We start from the raw sequence: 23,882 nt of genomic DNA, 5'->3' as shown, positions 1-23,882 counted from the left end.
TTCCCTGGTGAAGGAATTTCGGAAAACTGCGTTCAGGAACTCCGCTTTAGCGGCACAGTCGTCGGTAACAGTACCATCGGCACTGCGCAGCGAAGGTATTGACTGCGTCTTGCCGCTTGTGTACTTTACAGACGAACAGAATTTCTTCGGATTTTCTACCAAATTTCGAGACAATGTTTCGTTGTGGAACCTATTAAAGGCATCTCACATTGAAGTCCGTGCCATATTTCGTGCGTCTGTAAATTTTAGCCAATCTTCGGGATTTCGCGTTCTTCTGAACTTCGCATGCTTTTTCTGTTGCCTCTGCAACAGCGTTCGGACCTGTTTTGTGTACCATGGGGGATCGGTTCCATCTCTTACCAATCTATGAGGTATGAATCTCTCAATTGCTGTTGCTACTATATCTTTGAATTTGAGCCACATCTCGTGTACATTTGCATAGTCAGTTCGGAAGGAATGGAGATTGTCTCTTAGGAAGGCTTCTAGTGACACTTTATCCGCTTTTTTAAATAAAATTATTTTTCGTTTGTTTCTGGTGGATTTGGAAGAAACGGTATTGAGCCTAGCTACAACGACCTTGTGATCACTAATCCCTGTATCAGTCATGATGCTCACTATTAACTCTGGATTGTTTGTGGCTAAGAGGTCAAGTGGGTTCATGGACTAACTGCTCGAAATAATTTTCGGAGTAAGCAGCTAGGAAAAACTCGGAAGATGTTTTGTGCCTGCCACCGGTTTTGAACAAGTATTTTTGCCAACATATTGAGGGAAAGTTGAAGTCCCCACTAACTATAACCGTATGAGTGGGTTATTAATTTGTTACGGGACTCAAATTTTCTATGAACTGTTCAGCAACTATATCATCGGAGTCTGGGGGTCGGTGGATGGAGCCAATTATTAACTTAGTTCGGCTGTTAAGTATAACCTCCACCCATACCAATTCGCACGGAGTATCTACTTCGACTTCACTACAAGATAAACCACTACTGACAGACACAAACACTCCACCACCAATTCTGCCTAATCTATGTTTCCTGAACACTGTCTGAGACTTCGTAAAAATTTCTGCAGAACTTATTTCAAGCTTTAGCCAGCTTTCTGTACCTATAACGATTTAAGCTTCTGTGCTTTCTATTAGCGCTTGAAGCTCAGGGACTTTCCCAGCACAACTACATAAATTTACAACTACAATTCCGACTGTTCCTTGATCGAAGCACGTCCTTTATTTGCCATGCATCCTTTGAGATTGCAGCCCACCCCGTACTTTCCCGAGGCCTCCAAACCTAAAAAACCGCCCAATCCACTCCACACAGCCTCCGCTAACCATGTAGCCGCCAGCTGAGTGTACTGAACTGCTGACCTATTCAGCGGAACCCGAAACCCCACCACCCTATGGCGCAAGTCAAGGAATCTGCAGCCAACACAGTCGCAAAACCGTCTGAGCCTCTGATTCAGACCGTCCACCCGGCTCTGCACCAAAGGTCCGCAGTCGGTTCTGTCAACGATGCTGTAGATAGTGAGCTCTGCCTTCATCTCGTAAGCAAGACTGGAAGCCTTCACCAAATCAGATAGCCGCTTGAATCCAGAGAGAATTTCCACAGATCCAAAGCGACACACGTCATCAGTGCCGACATGTGCCACCACCTGCAGCTGGTTGCACCCTGTGCTCTTCATGGCATCCGGAAGGACCCTTTCCGCATCAGGAATGTACACGGACTGCACACTGGATTTCTTCCCCTCCTTAGCCGCCATATCCCTAAGCGGCCCCATTACGCGCCTAACACTGGAGCTCCCAACTACCAATAAGTCCACCCTCTGCGATTGCCCGGACCTTGAAGGCTGAGAATCATCCTCTGAAACAGTGCAGGCAGCTGCATCTGATACCCAAGTCTGGCTCCCCACAGTGGTGCCCATTGGCAACAGCCTCAAGCTGCGCGACCGAAGTCAAGGCCGCCTGCAGCTGTGAGCTCCTCAATTGGAGAAGGATGTTCTACATTTACTGGACGAAAGACCTGGAACCAGTGTGTGGTGATTGGCAGCAGGAGAATGCTTGACTCGTGCTCTTGTCTGGGCGGCACTACATGAACGACTGCTATGTTCATACCACCTTCAGCGCTTCCAAACACTAGGGCCAGAAGACCACCATAGCCGATTGAAGTTCTGTCAACAGATCTTGCAGAAGTATGCTGCAGATCAACTGTTTTCGTATAAGTAGTGTTCACAATAGATGGAGTTGTGAACCTTCACAATCAGCATGTGTGAGGTGATGAACACTCCTATGCTGTTGCAGAAAGTGGACATCAACATCATTTCTTTATCAACATATGGACGGGCATTCTTGGTGATAAATTACTACAGCCACACATCCCATGACAAAGGTTAAATGAGGGTCATTATCAAAAATTTCTTGTTAACGTATTGCTGCCTTGTTGGTGATGTGCCATGCCAACAAAGAATTACCTCGAAGAGAACACATAGTCAACACAGATTTAGAAAACTTCATTCTTATAAACAAAATTAGCTCCTTACTCACACGAAGTGAGTGCTACCGACAGGTAAGGTGGCGTGGTCTCCTGACCTTCATTTCTTACATATTCCGACCTCACCATCGTATTCTGCGTATCAGGACGTTTCATTCAAGCCCAAACTCGATAGCGCAGAGTAAATTTTACATATTTCCATTTAATCGATATGCAAAGCCAATAAATAAATTGGAAGTGCACACCGAGATTAAAAAGGCGAGGCTGGCGTACACAAACGTTCAAGACATGACAGCCACAGGAGTTTCTGTTCGATGGATATGACCAGCCCACTGGAAAGTCCGTAGGAGGGTCAGTTAGCACACAGCTGCGCCCGCCGGCTGACTGCCCATGGACCAAAACAGTTTTTGCCAGAGAAAAGGGATAATGGCCTGCATGTTCACTTTCAAAGCAAAACCCGCTGTATTGTTTGGGAGAGCCCAAGCATACGCATTTTTTGATGCACCTAGTGCGCAGTTTCAGAGTTCTCACAAGTGGACAGTAAATGCCTAACACAGATGATATATATTTCTTGATTGGTCGTCTTAGCCATTCTCCCATTTGTAAGGGTAACGCTGATTGGTGAACTATTTCTGATGCAATGAGCTAGAGGAGTGAGGGAAAGACAGCGGATGATATACCCTTTCGTTTTTGCGTGGAGGGAAGTTGTTCCAGTGACACCCTTGTAGCGGGGACACGTAGCGGGAGCGAGTGCGCTCGTGTGTGTACGCAGAGAGCGAGGAACAAAGTCTCTACTCAGTACTGCACTGAGAGAGCACCTCTGTCGCTAGCGAATCGGAGTGATACTCTATACTGAGTCGCTCGCGATTAAGCGTTTGTTCACTGTGTTGGCTGTGACACTTAATGGGTGGTGTGAACACAGACAGAGTATTACTTAGTGCCTGCTAGCGAACATTGAGTAGCATTGCGGTGGACTGGTTATCTGACCAATGTACCACACCAGTAGTTAGACTAGGGGCAGATATGAGTCCTTGACTTCATCAAGGCGTACTGAGAGTTCGATTGGCGATGGGCAATCCAGAGAGAAAGAGGTAGTTTTGTTATTTTTCAGCGGCGAGCTATGCAGGCAGCAGTCGTCGCAGTTCACGGTATTGTGCATTACAGTGTAGGCTAGCCCCGTCTTTCCTCCATTAGAAATAATATACTTCATTCACGTCCCTCCAGTACATTTCTCACATGACAGCCTCGACCGTACTTAGAAAAATTCAATCAGATAATTATTCAAGTTGAGTAGGCACAGCTCTCAGCCATTCTGCTGAGTAAATAACATTCTTAAAGAAATGGGATAAAAGAGCTTTCCCACACTTTGTATGTAAATGACATTAACAGGATTCCTATCCATAAAAGGTAACCTCCTATTCCGAAAAGAACCTGGAAATTTGTGTATCAGTTTTTAGATAAAAGTTTCACTTGATTTTCTTAAATTTTGCAATTAATAATATTTTCCGTTCGTTTAATTTTTTCTTACACTAAGTAGCAATACTCTAGTACCCAAGTATCCCACTAGTTATGTAAGAAAATATAATATTTGTGTGTCTTTTCTTTACAGCAGACGACTCCAGAAGATATTTATTGCTGAATGTTTTTCAGGCATTTCTTTTTGGCATGTTAGGAGTGTCTATCTCACTTCTGTAGCAGTGTGGGGTGGAAATTGCTTCTTGCAGGAGCCAAAGGGTGCTTGTCAGATCAATCCGCTGAGCAAGTCGTCAATATAACACCCACACACTGACAGCCTTTGGCTCTGTATCTCTCAACAAGCGGCTTGTAATCAATTGCTTATGGAATGTCGACTCAGTTATCCACCTGGATTCGTGATTCCTGTCAGAGAGGTCACGCTACGTAGTAACTGACGGAAAGTCATCGAGTAAAACAGATGTGATTTTTGACGTTCGCCAGGGTAGTGTTATAGGCCTTCTGCTGTTCCTTATCTATATAAACACTGTAGGAGACAACTTGAGCAGCTGTCTTAGGCTGTTTGCAGATGATGCTGTCGTTTATCGATCAAAACCAAGTTCAAAACGATTTAGATAAGTTATCTGCATGGTGCGAAAATTGGCAGTTGAAAATAAACAATGATAAGTGTGAGCAATCTACAGATTGCTAAAAGAAATCCGTGAAAATATGAAGGTCGTAAATTCAGCTAAATATCTAGAAATAACAATTACGAACAACTTAAATTGGAAAGAACAAATAGAAAATTTGGTGGGGAAGACGACCCACAGACTACGTTTATTGGCAGGACTCTTAGAAGATGCAACAGATTTACTAAAGAGACTTCCTACACTACGCTTGTCCGTCCTCTTTAGAGTATTGCTGTGTGGTGTGAGATCCTTACCAGATAGGGTTAACGAAGTACATCGAGAAAGTTCGAAGAAGGGCAGCAGGTTTTGCGCTATCGGGAAATAGAGGAGAGAGTGTAACGCACATGACGCAGGTTACGGGGTGTAAATCATTAAAACAAAGGCGTTTCTCGTTGCTGTGGAATCTTCTCTTGAAATTTCAATCACCAACTTTCTCCTCCAAATCTGTGAATATTTTGTTGACGCTGGCCAACATAAGGAGAAACGATCATCATAACCAAAAGACACAGAACACAGAGCTCATACGGAATGATGTAGATGTTCGTTTTTTCCGCGCACTGTTCGAGAGTGGAATAACAGAGAATTATTATGAAGGTGGTTCGATGAACCCTCTGCCAGGCATTTAAGTGTGAGTTCCAAAGTAGCGATATAGATACAGATGTAGATTTATATGACTACAAATGTGGGTAAAGCACGAGAACGCCCTAGCACATTTCCTCCCATTGTGCGTAAACATCTGACGCTGATATTTCAGGACCGCTGGATTGGTCAGGGAGGTCCCATATCTTGGCCTCCACATCCCCCACACTTCAGTTACCTAGATTTTTGGTTGTGGAGTCAACTGAAGGCATACGTCTACGCCATACCAGTCAACAGTGAAATTTGTAAATTTGTGGTATGTTCTATGGGGCCAAACTGCTGAGATCATCGGCCCCTAGTCTTACACCATACTTAACCTAACTTAAACTAACTTACGCTAAGAACAACAGACATATCCATGACGCAGGCAGGACTCGAACCTCCCACGGGGGGAGACGCGCGAACCACGGCAAGGTGCCTTAGACCGCACGCCTACCCTGCACGGTAGTCAACAATGTCCACACACTACTGGATAGTGTCTTCAATGCATACCAGCAGTTACAACAACAACGGCGTGTGTTTAAAAAAATGCAGAGGGATGCATTGGCATGGACGGAGGTTACGTTGAGCACCTCCCGCATGAAGTGCATAATGAAAGGACGTCAGGTTGAACCTTTCCTGTGATTAAGTGTAAAGATCGCAGAAAGTATACATTTCCGGACCCAGATGTATGGTCTTTTCTTGTGATGTGTACTGCAATGTCCTTCAGTGTTGGACACTGTGATCAAATGTACATTTATCAGCAAGTATACGTTGCTGGACCCTTGTTGAGTGGAGATTTTTGTCATATTTTCTGGGTACTAACACCTCTCAAAATACTCGACACAATTTTTTTTAAAATCCTCTGTAACTTCATTTCTGTAGGGTAGGTGCTGTGATCATTTCTTCTTTTTTCTATCTCTGTCAGCAAGTCAGAAAGCCACTTGGTTTGCAGCATGTGTATTGCATTGGACTGAACACTGATCATTGCTTACGTAGCTGATTTGGACACCATCCAGCATAACATAGGCCTGTGTACTTGATGCTTTCATTTTTATTTAAATAAGCCCACACAATTTTACTTACTTGAAAGCATTATAAACCAATATTTTTATTGTTAATATCATCGTTAAAAACACGTTTTACTTTTCATCAGCGTGATTTCTTGAGCTAATTTTATACATTTCATTTGAAGGCCCATGAACATGATACTGTGACAGATATATAGGATGGTAAAATAAAACTGGCCCGGAAAAAATTTCATGCACCTCAAAATAGGTAAGCCGTCTTACATTATCCTCCCTCGGACAAGATGTTCCAAGTTGGGTAACGTATCTGAAGGTGCGTGAAATATCTTCCGGATCAGTTTTATTTTGCGCAACCTTTGTAGTAATTTTGGCTCACTGAATACTATACATATGCATAGGTTTCTTTTTTTCCATAATTTTATAACTCTTCGTCTCTCACCAAATCAATAACAAAGCTTTTTTTCGGTCTCTGGGATATGTGATGTTTGTTACGTAACAATATGCAGCCTCTAGTGGTGCATGAAACCTTATTTTAAATGTTCGCTTCTGCCTGAATACGACATATGTGTGCTGGCCCGAGTGGCCGTGCGGTTCTAGGTGCTGCAGTCTGGAGCCGAGCGACCTCTACGGTCGCAGGTTCGAATCCTGCCTCGGGCATGGATGTGTGTGATGTCCTTAGGTTAGTTCGGTTTAATTAGTTTTAAGTTCTAAGCGACTGATGACCTCAGAAGTTAAGTCGCGTAGTGCTCAGAGCCAAGACATACGTGTGCCTGTGCGCTCGTCACACTTACGTCGCCTATGTTAGATTGAAGTACCACATGGTCAACTTCTTGTTTTAAATATCTGTGAAATAAATAGGCTCATTTATCAACTACCATCTTGATCGTTATCAGTGGTAATCGACTGTGACTGCTGCACATCTTCCAACCTGAAGGCAGGTTTCCTTGCCGATCTGGAATATATTATCCTTAAACGAGGGAGGATCGACGAGTCAGTAGTGGAAATTTACAAACTACAGTTAATATCTATTTGAAACTCCTATAAAACTGTTACAAGATTTACGAGATTTAATAAAATTTCTCACTCTTCCACAGAAATTTACCTGAAGTATCCATCTACTCTCACACCGATAAGAAGCACTTCTGAGCGGCATTAAAAACTAAATGACGGCTTCTGGAGCAAGCTGTTCCTCCCATATTCTATGTCTGAACGGGCTTACGATACTAATAGTTTGGAATTGCGATTAACAATGTACATGTTTAAAGCTCACACGTCTTTCGGAAAAAAATTGGTGTTCAACAAATAACGATCAGCGTGGCGTCTGTCAGAATAATTTTGTAACTCATTGATTTTTTTTTCTTTTTCTTTTTTTTTTTCAGAGAGAAAATTTACAGAAATTTGGGAGTCTTGGGGACGGAGTGATGGAGGGAGAGAGAGAGAGAGAGAGAGAGGGAGAGAGAGAGAGAGAGAGAAGCAGCTAACGGTTTTAATAGGATCCTGAAATATGAGTGAACTTTGGAAACAGTTTTCGCTGCGCAACGAAATTACTGCCTGATTTAAGTACCTCGAAGAAAGAAAATGGCCTGGATTTATAGCGTGCAGTTTTAAACGGAAAACGTGGAAGCAGTGTCCCGGTTCTGCAGGCAGGTGCTGCTGGCTGCCTAACGTGTCCCTGGCCGTCTTCCAAGCGACCACAGGTCCCGAGCTGCGTTTGGCAAATTCCGCGCTTCCGGCTAATGCACACGCAGCCCCTGAATTCGAAGGCGGCGTTGCTGCTGCCTGACGAATCTGGTGATAATTTCACTTTAACTGCATAAAATATTTTTGTTGTATGACACCCATCATCTTAGTGATTATTTAAAGTTATTTTCCTACATTCGACTTACATAACACTGGCATTACGTCAACAGTGCAATTTCGTAGAGCAGATCGCAAGTGCAAGATAATGCGACAGTGCTCCATTTACAAATAACTGTTTATAATCCTAGCAGCAAAAGAAATTCCTCTCTAAGAAGTGCAGAGGTGGTGCCATAAAGTTACTTACACCAGACTGCATCCAAATCTCCTAGGTTAAACAGCACAGCTGTCCTCAGTGTCTCAAGCGGTGAAGGTATGTAATGCTGTTGACTCTGATCAGTGCGTTAATAGATTGTGTGTAATGTTGATAATCTGAAAAAATAGGAAGGAGATAAAACGTTGTTAATCTCAAAGTAACAATAATTAAGATTAGAAGTGATTAAGGCGACTATGTTAAATACAGGGTTGAACTGAAAAGAGATATAGTAAACGTAAAAACAGAATGTACGAGAACGATATAGTACAACTTTTATCACTACTGTTACTGTCAGGAATAGTCACTTAGTTGGACACTGAGCAAACGTGGCAGAAAGGATCATCTCTGAGAAATACCAACATAGATATGGCTGAGTACATACGAATTCCACGTGAAGCACTTAAACATACGAACTACTTGTGGAAAATCGTTTTCCAGAATAGTATACGCTATTTCGTAGGTCGTTGGTTTGACATAATCTCAGCTAATGTTTCGTCTCAGCTTACACAGAATGGGAGGTTTGTCGACGTTCTGTCAGTGCCATTTATTTTCAAGGTTTCCCATAACAACCATATAATTACTAAAAATGGTAACTGACGACAAGTAAAAGGTAAACACTTCGAAGGTCCGTTTTGCATTACTCCTACCTGTATTGCCGTCTGTTCTATACGAACAGAGGGTTGGCATGGGAAACTAAAGTAAAATATCACGAAATATTATAAGCATTGATACTGTCGTCCCACCTGTGATATTAGCCGCAAAATTTGTGAGGGATGTGCAGCGAAGGGAGAAAACAATTGAAGAGAGTATTACATAAAGGAAAGTGGACGTAGATGAAGATATGAGGTGGTGATATGAAATTTCGAGAAAAATTTGGAAGGGCACTAAAAGAACTAATTCAGAACAACTTCGTGAGTTGTTATTACGTCAGAACTACTGCTGGCCTTCGGAGAGCCAACCATGATGAAATTAAGTATGAAAAATGTAGGAGACAGGCGGAATATCCTAAGACTTCAAGAATAATGTAATAATTCCAGTTCCAAATAAAGCAGGCTCTGACCGGTGTGAATAGTACCCAGCTACTAGTTTAATAAGTCACGAGTTGAGGGTAATGATAGGGAACTAGCGGTTGAGAATGGCTGAGACAGGATTGAAGCCTACTCCCGATGTTACTCAGTCTTGAGAAAGTAGTAAGGGAAACCAAAGAAAAATCTGGAATAGGAATTAATGTTCAGGAAGAACAATTAAAAACTTTGAGGTAAGCTGATGACATTTTAATTTTGTGAGAGATGGCAAAGGCCTTGTAAAAAGGCTTGAACGGAATGGACAGCATCTTGAAAGGATGTTAGAAGATGAACATAGAAAAACAAAACAAGGATAATAAATGTAGTTGAATTAAATCAGATGACGCTGAAGGAATTAGACTAGGAAAAGAGACAGTAAAAGTAGCAGATGGGGTTTGCTTCTTGGACAGCAAAGTAATTGATGATGGCTGAAGTAGAGAGAATGTAAAATGTAGAATGGGAGTGGCAAGAAAAGCGTTTCAGAAGAAGAGAAATTTATTAACATTGAATATACGAGGGTAATCAATTATTATCCACGAAGTAGTTATGAAATTTTATTGTAATCAAATAGTAAGTTTACAAGAACATAATTTTTCGACATAGTCTCCTTGAGATTCAACGTACTTGGTCCATCGTTGAACAAGCTTCCTGATGCCCTCATAAAAGATAGTTCTCGGTTGAGCTGTGAGCCAGGAATGCATCGCCTTTTTCACTGCTTCATCCGAGGCAAATCGACGGGCCCTTAATGCCTGTTTGAGTAGACCAAACAAGTGATAGTCAGAAGGGACAAGATCGGGAATATATGGAGGACAATCCAGTACTTCAAATTTGAGTTTATGGAGCGTTTCAGCAGTGTGGGCAGCAGTATGCGGACGGGCATTGTCGTGCAGCAGCACAACACATTTTGACAGCAGTCCTCGCCGTTTGCTTCAAATTGTAGGCTTTGGCCTGGCAGTAAGCATCTCACTGTAACGTACGCTGTTTATTGTTGTGCCCATTTCCCCATAATGTCCCAAAATCCGTAAGCATCAGTTTTCCTGCGGACGGTTGGGTCTTGAACTTGTTCTTGCACGGCGAATTTGGATGTTTCCATTCCATACTCTGCCGTTTACTCTCCGGTTCGTAATGATCCTGACAAAAAAGTTGTCCCCTTCGTTACGATTCTAATGTTTTTTTGCAGATGTCGAAGCGCGTTTGTTTATGCAACTGTGTGAGTTGTTTTGGGACCCATCTTGCACAGACTTTATGAAACCCAAGTCTGTTGTGGATGATTTCGTAGGTAGAACCGCAACTAATTTGCAGACGATGTTCCACTTCGTCAGCAGTTAATCGTCTGACTAAGAGAATCATTTCACGTGAACTCTCAATGGTTTCTTCATTTGTGGCGGTAAACGGTCGCCCGGCTTCTTGATCGTGCGTAACACTTGTGCGACCATTTCGGAATTTTTGAATTCATTCGTAGACACTCCACTGTGGCAAAACATTGTTTCCGTACTGTACCGAAAGACTTCGATGAATTTCGGCCCCAGATACGGCTTACGACCACAAAAACCGGATCGATGAACGTTGCTCTTCTTTGGTGCAAATAGGTAGCGCAGCAGCGATGATTAACAGCACTGCAGCGATAACCAAACTAGCCTAACACATTGAAAATTGCAAAGATATAACAACAAAGAAACAAAGAAGGCGTCATCAACATAAAACGACAGTACTATCAAAAGTAAACAAAAATATAGCTAAAGAAGACCCCCGTAGATTTAGGTTTTTTGAATGATTTCGCGATGCTTTCAGCTGCATTGTCTTTATTTCATGTATAGTTGTACAATTACGTCCTAATCAAATTTCAAGAATTATACATTGGATGCATTAGTGACGCTTATGATTTTGACGTAGCAACAAGTCATATCTGTAGCTATACTAGGCGCATTATAACTTACTTAATAGTATACTACCCAACGTATTGCCTTGCTCCTATGACTGCATATAATGCTCATAAAACAAATTAGTGAGGTTTTCCGCTATTTTAGGAGCACGTTACATTCGAGCAGTTGTTGCAAAGTTCTTAACATTCGCAAGGTTATTATTATTTTACAGAAATTTGTTAATTACCTTACAAATTGCTTTGTGCATTTAATTATCGTTCATCATTCGTGTAATTATGATTGTGATTTCTTTAAAGTAAGTTTAAAATATTTGGTCTCTTATGGTAACAGGCAGGGACTCTGGGAGGGCCGAACGTCCGACTTCCTCTTCCCTGTTAAGGAAAAATTGAAGACATGAATATTCGACATCCGAAACCACCAAACAGAATAACCATGGGCGTAGAGGGTCTCATACGTGACTGACAGAGACAAACAGAGTTATACTCTAAGACGTACGAAAAACCAGAAGACTACACCACAACACCAGGATGATGACATCGAACAAGAAGGAAACACAGTAAGCTGGAAGGCAGAGGAATTTCGCAATACACCTTCTACAAGAAGATCTACTCTAACCAGCCCTGCAGAAATAATGTGTATAATCAAGAAGGCTAAAATCACCGTAGCAGACTGTCTTACCAACGTAGATTTGAAACGTTTCCAAAAGCAAATCGACAGTCCTCGTCACACGAATAATCAACAGCTGTCTTACTCACAAATACTTTCCGGGAATGTGGAAATCAGGCAAATTTAACCGTACCAAGGAGAGGCAAAGATCTGACACCAGCTAATAACTACAAACCAATCGGATCACTATTCACTCTCAGAACTATATCTCAAGGTGTAGTCTTACAACGAATAAATACTCAATTAATAGACCGAAACGTTATCAGACACAGACATTTGGGTTTCTGTCCAAATTTTCGGCAGAGCATCAACTGTTACGGGCAAATGAATACATCCAACTCAACTTGACCACGAACCTTCCTAGATGGGGAAAAAGCGTATGACAAAGCATGAAAGGAAAAAAATCTCATAATTAACCTGTCTATCAGACGCCTATGAATGACTGTTATACAAAAAAAGAAACAATCGAAACTTCTTACATGACAAAAAAGTCTTCCTAAAATCGAAGATAATAAATCTGAACAAAAATCCCCGACTGCAGGAATACCACAATGGTCTGTGATATTAACTACACTTTTTGATACACTACTGGAAAGAAATTAGTTCACCCCTTTAGAGGTTTCCAGTTCACTCAAGATTTATTGTTGTAACAGTGCATGAAATGATTACATTTATAGATCAATATCACAAGTGGTTCTGACGTGCAAGGTATGGAACCATGCTGAAACTCCCGTATTAGTACTTGGTGTAGTGTCCAATTACGGCGATGCAGGCGGTGACTCTGGCATCTAGTCAATCGAACAGGTGGCGAATACTGTCCTGGGATGCGTTATTCCAAGCCAGCTCGATCTTTTCACGTAGTTATGTAAGAGTTGTTGGTTGACGAGTTGCACGAGTCACTTCTCGTCCCATCATAATCCACACATGCTCGATTGGAGATCGTACTGCCGAGGGAAGTTGCTGCATGTCTTCCAGAGCACGTTGGGTTTCACGGTCAGTGCGTGGGTGAGCATCATACTGTCGGAATAACACATCACCGTCCTGTTGCAAGAATGGCAAAAGAACGGGTCTAAAAATGTTCTGCACATACAGAGCGCTGGTCAGCCTCCCCTGCAGAAACACGAGGTGAACGAGAGTACTGGGATGGGGCCAACGTATCTTGGACGAATGCACTCTACGAGGCAGCGTTCACCGAGCCTACGTTGTACGCGCAAACGACCATTACTTGCGTGAGGACAGAATGTGCTTCATTACTGAAGACCACGACTCAACATTCCATCTTCCACGTGACCCTCTGTCGTCACCAGTCGAGCCTTGCACGTCGATCATGTAGCGTGAGTGGAAAATGGGCTAGAGGTGTGCGTGACGTAAGTCCCATTGCTAATAGCCGGTTCGCAACAGTTCATGCTGACACGTCTGTGCTCACAAGCCCTCTTACCTGTGCTGTGATATCCGTACTATCAGCCTGTGTTTCCCTTACGATTCTGGCGGTCGTCTTTGCTACGTGGACGTCCAGATCATCGTCTACGGGTGTGAGAATATTCACGTGACCACTGACTAGTGGCATCGTTGCTCAACTGTGCAACACGTGCAACCTGTGTGACAACTCTCCAAAAGGACCATCCCGCCATGGATACCTTTCAGATTCACTCAATTGGCTGTAGGAAGCACTAGTGAGTCTCCGTGGAACGGCTGTCTGCTTGCTACACACGTTTGCACCATACTGAGCCTTCTGGCTGTGAGCATTCCATATTAAAGATACCACTGTCGCTCTGGTAGTTATGATACTACGCTATCTGTTCGCAAACGAAGTTGAAACCATTATCAGTACATCCACTCCTCAGGTGGATATGTCATCATCAGATCAAAATCAATGTCGTCTTCCCAAGCGCACTAATTTTGTTCGGCAGTGTATTTACATCAACGACATATCAACCACACATCACGTCGGCGCAAGCATCTACGCTGGCGATCCAGCGCTTTAGATGACAGTCATAAACATCTCACAGCCATCACAAGGAGGCAACGACAATTAGACTCGACAGAACAGTGTGCTAAGATTAACAAGATAATGCCCAAGGCAGGAAGTACAGAAGCGTTTCACTGTGCAAAAAAAGAGATCGATTCTCAGGCTACAAAATGGCTCTGAGCACTATGGGACTTATCATCTGAGGTCATCAGTCCCCTAGAACTTGGAAATACTTAAACCTAACTAACCTAAGGACATCACACACATCCATGCCAGAGGCAGGATAACCTGCGGCCGTAGCGGTCTCGCGGTTCCAGAATGACGCGCCTAGAACCGCTCGGCCACACCGGCCGGCCTCTCAGGCTACACTTCGAGATCTTGAACCAATGGACACCATGGTCAAGTAAGGCGAAATACGATGAATAATATTCGACAAACGACTCATCCGTTCCTAACATATCGAAGAACGGAAACAAAATACAGTAAAGATGACCAGAATGCTGATCCAGTTCTTCCCTAGCAAGGACTTAATTCCTGCCACAAAAGTGCGTAGCATGAAGCGACCGTACAACCGACAATCACAGTGGACAAACTATGTCATAGAAGTTAGAAAGCTTCAGCTATTCCAGAACAAGTGCCTGAGGTTGAGCTTAGGAACCGACAGATGGACGCGTACAAGAGACATCCGCAAAGAACTATTAGTACCTCGCCGAAAAGTTCAAAGAGCATGCACAACGACTATTCACCAAAACAGACACAAGCAGACGAATTATCAACCAACTAGACAACGTAGAGAGAGCCACACCACAAAGACGCCACAGATATAGACTTCGAAGTACAGTTAGAGAAAAATCAAATACTCCTTTTTACAACCACAAACAAAATCAGAAATTCCTGCTACAGTGTCCCTAACCGTGAGAAGAAACCGCTACTAATACATAGGACAAATAGACCCTATTGAGTGTCAAAGTTCCTATGAAAATGATTAATACATAGAGAGAAACCATACCCATCATTCCTTACACTAGAGAAATAAATAAGCGAAGGCTATAACTCTTCACACGCGAAAGAGGCGGTATTTATTTGTAAAATAAATTCTTTAGCTGCATCCAACAGGAAAAATCCTAACTTTTTCAGGGCCGGGAAACAGTTTGGACCCTCCACAGATTCTCTTCGACCAATCAATGCTGGGGAAGCCTTTTTTTTAAATCTAGCAGCCCTCCATGTGAGGTGAGCAACCGCAATGGCGATACAGTATCGCAGCGGAATGTTCTCTAACGGTCGTAAAAAACGTTATGTTGATAACGCGCTCAATGACTTATTCAAGAGCCGTCTGAGGAGGTGACCAAACACTGTTCCCCACCACACAGATACAGTGCTTGTGCCCACGAAGCCTGTTGACAGAATCTACCGGTATGCACACTACCGTAACATTTTGATTTTAGTAAGATAGATACCACAGCTGGAGTGAAACATAGGTGTATCATTAAGTAATTCCAAACAAATTCACAACGAACACTATTGTGTTTCAGATCGAACCTAATCCCAAAAGTTTCATTATAAAAATAGACATTGCCCTACTTAATAAGCGTAGACCTGGTTATGCTGGCATATTTTCATAATGTTTTTCAATCTCTTTACAGATTACATATTTGAGTCTGTGTTTTCTAGCATTTTCGGGAAGCAGAGCATCAACTTTCCGTCTTATTTCGGAAATATTTTTGTAAGTGCTCTTAGATTCCTCGCACTGTATATATGATGTACAAACAGGATTCTCGAAACTGTGTGTGAGACAGTGACTCGAACCTGGACCGTTCCATTATCCTTTGAACTTTCCAGGTAGGACTTTCAACCCGTCCTCATAGTTACACTGTTGTGAGTGTATCACTTCATCTTTCCAAATTTCATGAAAATTCGTTTATACCTCTCTAAACTAGCAGAAAGGATAAAAATGATTTATCGACAGTGTCAGGGATAGTTTCCAACTCGAAAGTTTCTCTTTTCATCGGACGGGACACTATTTTAAGGACTTCCTGGCTGATTGAAATTGTGTATCGGATCGGAACCCAGGTCCTTTGCCTTTTGCGAGCAATACTCTTAACTGCTGAGCTATCCAGGTTCAAAATGGTTCAAATGGCTCTGAGCACTATGGGACTCAACTGCTGAGGTCATTAGTCCCCTAGAACTTAGAACTAGTTAAACCTAACTAACCTAAGGACATCACAAACATCCATGCCCGAGGCAGGATTCGAACCTGCGACCGTAGCGGTCTTGCGGTTCCAGACTGCAGCGCCTTTAACCGCACGGCCACTTCGGCCGGTAGCTATCCAGGCACAGCTCGCAACACGCCCTTGCAAATTCTCCGTTAATCCTTTCTTTCGGGAGTGATTTTCCAGCAAGTTATGCAGGAGTACTGTGGAGATTGGAAGCTGGGCAGAGAGGCAATGACAGAAGTGAAGCTGTGAGGAAAGGTTGCAACTCGTGCCTGGATATCTCAGCCGGTAAGAGTACTGCTAGCGAAACGCGAAGTGTCGGGTTCGACTTTCGGTTCGACTCACAGTTTCAGTCAGTAAGAAAGTTTTTCAAACAGCGCTTCCTCCTCTGCATGGCGTAAGATTCACTGACGCCAGCCCAGTCTGCGTGACTCACTGTGGTTGATTACGTATCTGTAATGTAATCTCAGCATTCAGAAAAAGCAATAAATGTGTGGAGAGGAACGTTACGGAACTACTCGAGTCACTGGGAGACGTTCAGAACGATTAACTCACATGACATTTCACTGGAGAAAGTACAAGGTGTCTATACATTCGGTATGATACGGTACATTATATATATATATATATATATATATATATATATATATATATATATATATATATATAAGCATACTGCAATTACGACATCAAAACTGCTGTGGATACGTCGAAAGGACGTAATTCTTCTCCCTTGTATCTTAAAATGTAGTTTTCGCTTGTGAGAGTTGGTATACCACTCTACTCTGACTGTGACCTCTCTTTTTTCACATAAATATGTTCATGCTGGCTAGTTAATTTAGTGTAACGTAATTTTTACAATAGAATCTCTTTTAATAAATACGTTCGATGACCGTCATAAAATGCTCTGGCTCTTACGTAACTTCAGGTCTACTATCGAACTTTTTGCGACAGGTTAAAGAGGCTGCAACCAACACGTTCAATCAAATCGCAGTCGGAATCTGATTAAATTTTCTGTTACCGGATCTAATAGCTGCTCAACGTGGATCATATCCGTAAAAACGCAACGGCTCGTTAAATGGTCGTCGCTGTGATTGCCCGCATGAACGACCAGTGCTCGTCAATTTGAGAATCGCCGCTACAATAGCCCGCTGCATAATGCACACTGTGTGCGATCAGCCGATGTAGGCCACTTGAGCATTACAATCATCCAGTTAATTCGAACGTGCAGTAGTCATTATCCCTCCAACGATAACAGTAGCGTAAATGGTGCAATTCATGAGGAATCTGAATTTCACTGGAGTATTAGTTTCGTATCCCTTCGATTATTACAATGATAATCAGATTTCAGTGACCTAGGAAACAATGACGTGAAAAACCTGTATTTAACGTAGATATGATTTTTCTCGAGTTACAGTTTTATCTTTGACAGACATATAGGAGAAAAATATGTTGAATATACGTAAATCAGCATAACGTTTTATATTAGCACAAAGCCCAAGTCTCGTTTTAGACACTTCTGTGTCAAAAAAGTTTGTCGTCTCATATAGGATATCATCCCTTTAGGAAACCAACACTCCGATAAGGGACGGTGAGAATGTTAGCGTTTTGTAATTGGCTCCAGAAGTAGGGAAAGCAATTCGGCGCATGGGATGTGATAAACCAATGCGAATGATCGGCTAGCGACAGAAATGATACACTGAAGGGAGAGGAGTAAAAGTAAAACTCACTGAGCTATTCGGAGAGTGTTTGCTTAAAGTACGATACTAGATAGTTGGAGCAGTGTAGCAGTTGTTGAGATCTAGAAGAAAGGCAGCTGCCAAAATGTGAAGAATGATATACCCTCTTGTCAGGGGTATACAATATTTTCACATAAATCTTTACACATCATTTACAAAACTTTAGATTTTAACCAGGGAAGTGAACAAGCTGTATCCAATACTGGGCGTAGTACAAGATACTACTCATAGGTTTTCAATTAAGTTATTGAAAAAAATCAATGAACATCAGTTACATTTCGTTTGGTATTTATTGGCTACGAGAAAGATTTGATTCTTTCACAGAAAATACTTGCTGGAAGTGCTTGACATTCAACGAACACAATGCACCTACATCAGTATTTTAACGAAAATGTCCAATAAGGTTACAGCTTCCATGCGGCTGCCTCAGAAGAGTGAAATGTTCGGCACTGAGAAAGCAGTCACTTAGGATGACCCCATTTCACCAAAACTAGTTCCTGCAGCCTTGGTAGAAGTCTTGGGATGATTAGACTGGCATAAAGAACTGATCTGTCCTGAACCACATCCAATTTGTACCTGACATTATTTTGTTTGCTTCATATTCAAAACTTCAGCAAAGAACGGAGAAATTGAACAGTATGACCAAAATAATATGAAGACCGGAAAAAAGTTAATATTAACGATGAAGTTACAGGAACAGTCGATGATTTTGTATTCTTAAGACAACTTAAAACAGCAAGTGCATGGCCACATGAGAAACAAGAAGAGAGAAAAATGGCTTGAAGTTCATTCGAGAAATTGGATGCTGCATTCAGGAGAAAATTTTCAATTTATCTTTAATGAAGAGTTTATAACCAGTTTATAGTGTCATTATAAATGTGAGGAGGTTACAGATGACCATGAAGCGCACAAACTGTTCAATAATTGAGGATTGTTCAGCAAGCAGTACAAAGATGCTTGTTGGGCATGACAAATAGGAACAGAAGACAGATAATGGAAAGAGAAGTGTCGAGAACATTATAATGACCCTACTACACTGCAGTGAAAAGTGTTTGGCATATAACGAGATGAAACGATAGGAAATGAGCTAAAGAGATTCTGTGTTTGATTCCTGGCGGTAGGAAGAGACCAAGAGGGTGGTGACCTACTGGAAGGTGGACTGACGACGTAAAGGAACACGCAGGACAACGCTGGGCACTTCACAATTCATGAAGTTACATCACCTTCCTGAGGTAGCGAAGAGTATGAATTACCACTTTGCGCTCTCTCTCTCTCTCTCTCTCTCTCTCTCTCTCTCTCTCTCTCTCTAATGCGAGGCATGTAGCATCACTTTGTAGAGATGATATAGGTACAGTTAACGAAAGATTCAATACAAAACACACGCACTTACGTGGAAGCAGCCGAGCGTGAAAAATTGGTCAGTGGAAAATCCGCTAATGTTGCAGTTACATGTTACGTTTGACTATTTCGTTTGGTTCCAACCACTTTTAAGCCCTTGAGTGTAACCAACGCATAAGCTGCACAAGGAAATCATAATCTACTCTTACATAGGGTGTCGTGTGATACCTATACAGAACAGAGAGCTTCAAATGAAATACGCGTAAATAGTTATATTCATTGGTGTTTGCAGGCTTTTCGATACCGTTGGGGTGCGAAATGCTGCCGTCTTCTGTGAGTGGCAGCAGAAACTTTGTATAGAAATCACCGCATTAACAGGCGAAAATGGGAAGTGTCCTAATACAATATCTGTGACAGATCTTTGAAAGCAGGTAAAATGTGTCTGAGCAAATTAGAATAAACTGATAACAGAATCACGAGGTATTTTGAAGAAATTTTAACGAATTAGGAACTATATCATGAGAAACTCAAGAGGCCAATTCGTCAATATCATTCACAGGTAGACTCTCTGGGAATTGACTGAGCAGCAGGTGAATGAACTATCTCAGAAATTCGATACGGAAGTCGCGGACTAGCATTCTAACATCATGCTCACGGACGATACCCGTAAGTGGGAAGAGCAGCGAAAGAGTCATTGGTAGTCGAATAAATGCTACAGAAACAAATGGGAAGGTAGTGCTAAAAGGTTTTAAATGATTATGCTGTGCGAAATACATTTTTCTTTACTTGAGAAAATGATTTTCCTTACCTCATGCCTTCAGTTAATTATTATAAGTGGAAGAACTTTCTACATAATATTTGTCTATAAATTGTGTAAACATGCTTCCCAGTATTCCACAAGATTTCAGGATTGCAGCTGGATCTCATCGATTTCTTTCCATGATATTTCGGGTGACAACCTTACAGCCATCTTCAGGCGAGTGTTTGACACTGGAGACTGCTAGGTTTTTTTTTTTCCTTTATTGTATTTCAATTCCCCATCGGGGCGGGCTGGCAGTAGCATATGCGCTGCTCTTCAGCCAAAAGACAGAACAAAGACACTTAAAAATAGCAAAGGAGAGAATATGGTGAACATAGATATAAGAAAGGGGAACATCATGGAAGGCAATAGACAAGAAACGGGGTGACCGTAAAATGGAGATAAAAAACTGTTTAAAAGTAGCACACACAAAAGGCCACACACTGCGACAATTAAAGGAACACAACGCACAGTGTGACTGGTGCATAAAAGGTATCGACGGATGGCGTAGCACATAACAAACACTGACGGCGAACTCAAGGCAGTACACAATTAAAATCATACCTCTTGACACACAGGAGAAACAGCACTAAACACAACACTGACGTGGCACACTGATGATGATCAAAACAGAGAATCTGCCAGGCGCAAGGAGATGAGGAAGACCGGAAGAAGGGAGGGAGGGGAAGAGATGGGGGAGATGAGTGGGGGGGCGCGCTGAAGAGGGCCAGGTAGGGAGGGATGTGGGAAGGAAAGAGGCAAGTAGGGGGTGCAGGGTCTCAGGGGAGGGGGAGGGGGAAAGGAGGAAAATCTGCTCTGGGAGGAGGAGGGAAGAGGAAAAAAGGGGGCCCTGGGGAGGGGGGGGGAACAAGGCCCCCTCTGGGAGGGGGAGGCGTTGGAAATCGCCCTGATGAAGGAGATGGAGGGTGTGGAGGTGGAGAGAGGGAGGGATACAGCGATAGATGCGCGGCAATGGGTGGGGGGTGGAGAGGAAGGAGGAAATCAGAGGGTGGGGGGATCAAGCCTGCAGACAATGTAAACGATGCGGAGATGTTGGAGGAACAGGAGGAGGTGGGGGAAGGGGACCAGTTCATACAGGAGCCATGTGGGGGAAGGAAGGTGGATACGGAAGGCAAGGCGGAGCGCATGGCGTTCAAGGATTTGGAGGGCCTTGTAAAAGCGGGTGGGGGTGGGGATCCAGGCAACACTGGAATAACAGAGGATAGGACGGATGAGGGATTTGTAGGAGTGGAGGATGGTAGAAGGATGCAATCCCCATGTCCGGCCAGACACGAGTTTCAGAAGGCGGAGGCAGGAATGGGCTTTCTGCTGGACAGTCTGGAGATGAGGGGTCCAGGTGAGGTGTCGGTCGAGGTTGAGGCCAAGGTATTTCAGGGTGGGGGTGAGCTGGATGGGACGACCATAAAGGGTGAGGTAGAAATCATGCAGGCGAAAGGAGCGAGTGGTGGGGCCTATGATGATTGCCTGGGTTTTGGAGGGGTTGAGACAGAGGAACCACTGGTTACACCAAGTGGAGAACTGGTTAAGGTGGGTTTGGAGGGTACGTTGAGACCATTGAAGGGTGGGATAGAGAGCCAGGTAGGTGGTGTCATCAGCCTACTGGAGAAGGTGGACTGGTGGGGGTAGCTTGGGCATATCAGCTGTATACAAGAGATAAAGGAGAGGGGAGAGGACAGAACCCTGGGGACGCCAGCTGTGGAATAAAAGATACGGGAGTTGGTGATGTGGAGGGTGACATAGAAAGGACGGTGTGAGAAAAAATGGTTGGCTCTGAGCACTATGGGACTTAACAGCTGTGGTCATCAGTCCCCTAGAACTTAGAACTACTTAAACCCAACTAAACTAAGGACATCACACACATCCATGCCCGAGACAGGGTTCGAACCTGCGACCGTAGCAGTTGCACGGTTCTGGACTGCGCACCTAGAACCGCGAGACCACCGCGGCCGGCCACGGTGTGAGAGGAAGGAAGCGACCAGACAGAAAAAATTGATAGGCAGGGCGTAGGTTTGGAGTTTAAAGAGGAGACTGGGATGCCATACACGGTCATAGGCATTTTGGAGGTCAAGGGAAACAAAAATGGCAGAGCAACGGGAGTTGAGCTGGAGGGACAGAAGGTGAACAAGGTTGAGGAGTTGGTCTTCAGCAGAGAAGGAGGGTCGGAAGCCACACTGGGTAAGGGGGAGGAGGTGGTGTTGAGCAAGGTGCTGATGGATACGGTAGTAGAGGATGGATTAAAGGACCTTACTGAAGACGGAGGTGAGGCAGATGGGACGATAGGAAGAGGTGGCAGAAGGGGGTTTGTTGGGTTTGAGGAATAAGAGGACGTGGGAGGTCTTCCACAGGTCAGGGTAGAAGCCAGTAGAGAGGATGACATTATAGAGATGGGCGAGGACGGTCAGGAAGGAATAGGGGCTTTCGCGAAGGTGACGGTAGGTGACACAGTCGTGACCAGGGGCCGTGTTGCGTTTGGACCGGAGGATAAGTTTAATGTCTTGTCCTGCGATGGGAGCGTTTATGTTGGAGGGGGGCAACTGCCCCAAGTACTGGAGACTAGGAGCAAGTGGAGCGACCGACGTATCGGCACGTTCCATGACGTGGGGAAAAGAGAATAATCAAAGTGGGGATCATCGGGGATGGAGAAGACCTCGGAAAGGTGGGAAGTGAAGTGGTTGGCCTTACTGAGGTTGTCAGGAAGGGGGCGATCGTTATGGAGAAGGGGTAGTGGGGAGCAGAAAGCGAACAGTAAGGCGATGGAAGGCGGACCAGTACTTGGAGGAGTTGATAGGGAGGGTGGGGTTGTGTCATGTGCAGGTCTGGCGCAGTCTCGGCGTTTCGTTGCTGTAATAAGGTTCCGTACATGTCGCTGTATTTGCCGGTGGCGTTCGAGTGTATCCCTGTCACGAGTGTGCAGGAAGGAGCGATAGAGGCGGCGGGATTCACGGAGGAGGAGGACAGCCCGCGGAGGGAGAGTGGGATGGTGTGGTTGGATGGTTTTAGTAGGAACATGGGCCTCCACGGCGTCAGTAATTACCTTCTGAAGGAAGGACGAGGCGTGGATGATGTCGTCAGGATGGCGATAGGTAAGAGGGTGGTTTTCGACCTGGGTGGAGATGGAGTCCCGGTAGGCATCCCAGTTGGCACGGTGACAGTCATGGACGACCTTGGTAGGGTGTGCAGGGTGCAGAGCCGGAGGGGGGCGGTGAGCAGACGTTATGGTGAGAAGGACAGGGAGGTGATCGCTACCTGTTGGGTCAAGGACGGCGACAGCAATATGCCCAAGGAGGTTGGTGGAGGCAATGACAACATCGGGGTTGGTGTCACTTTCGGGTCGGGTGTGCTGGGGAAGGGGAACAAGGTCACCTTGGATTGTGGAGAGGAACTGATGCCATCACCAAAGGGCAGTAGGAGTGCGGCTATGGATGTTGCGGTCGGCGGCAGTCACATAGGTGGAAAAGGTGTGGTCAATGTGCGAAATGAAGAGGAGCAGTGGAGTGGACATAGATGGTGGCACAGGTAATGGTCAGTGGTGTCATTGAGGCCGGACGGGGATATGCTTAAGGTGGCCTATCGTGACTCCACCCTGCGCATGAGGACCAGGAGCATCAGTGCGGTGGAGGATATAGGGAGAGGTGCGGATAGAATGGTGGGGCTGGAGAAAGTTTTTGTTCGAGGAAGGTGTCGACCTGGTGGTGGGAGAGGGTGTGCATGAGGAGGTATTTGTTGGAGGGGAAGGAGCGAATGTTCTGGAAGAGGATGCAATACTTGTGCCGCACCATGGTAGGAAGGAGGGGAGGAAGAGAGGGAAGGGAAGAGACGTAAACTAGGGTGTCGAAGCAGGTGAAGGTGAAGTGGGCTTGGTTGTGGGAG

This window comes from Schistocerca piceifrons, chromosome 2 (assembly GCF_021461385.2).
Source record: "Schistocerca piceifrons isolate TAMUIC-IGC-003096 chromosome 2, iqSchPice1.1, whole genome shotgun sequence".
Lineage (NCBI taxonomy): Eukaryota > Metazoa > Arthropoda > Insecta > Orthoptera > Acrididae > Schistocerca > Schistocerca piceifrons.
Note: the sequence above shows the minus strand (reverse complement) of the source record.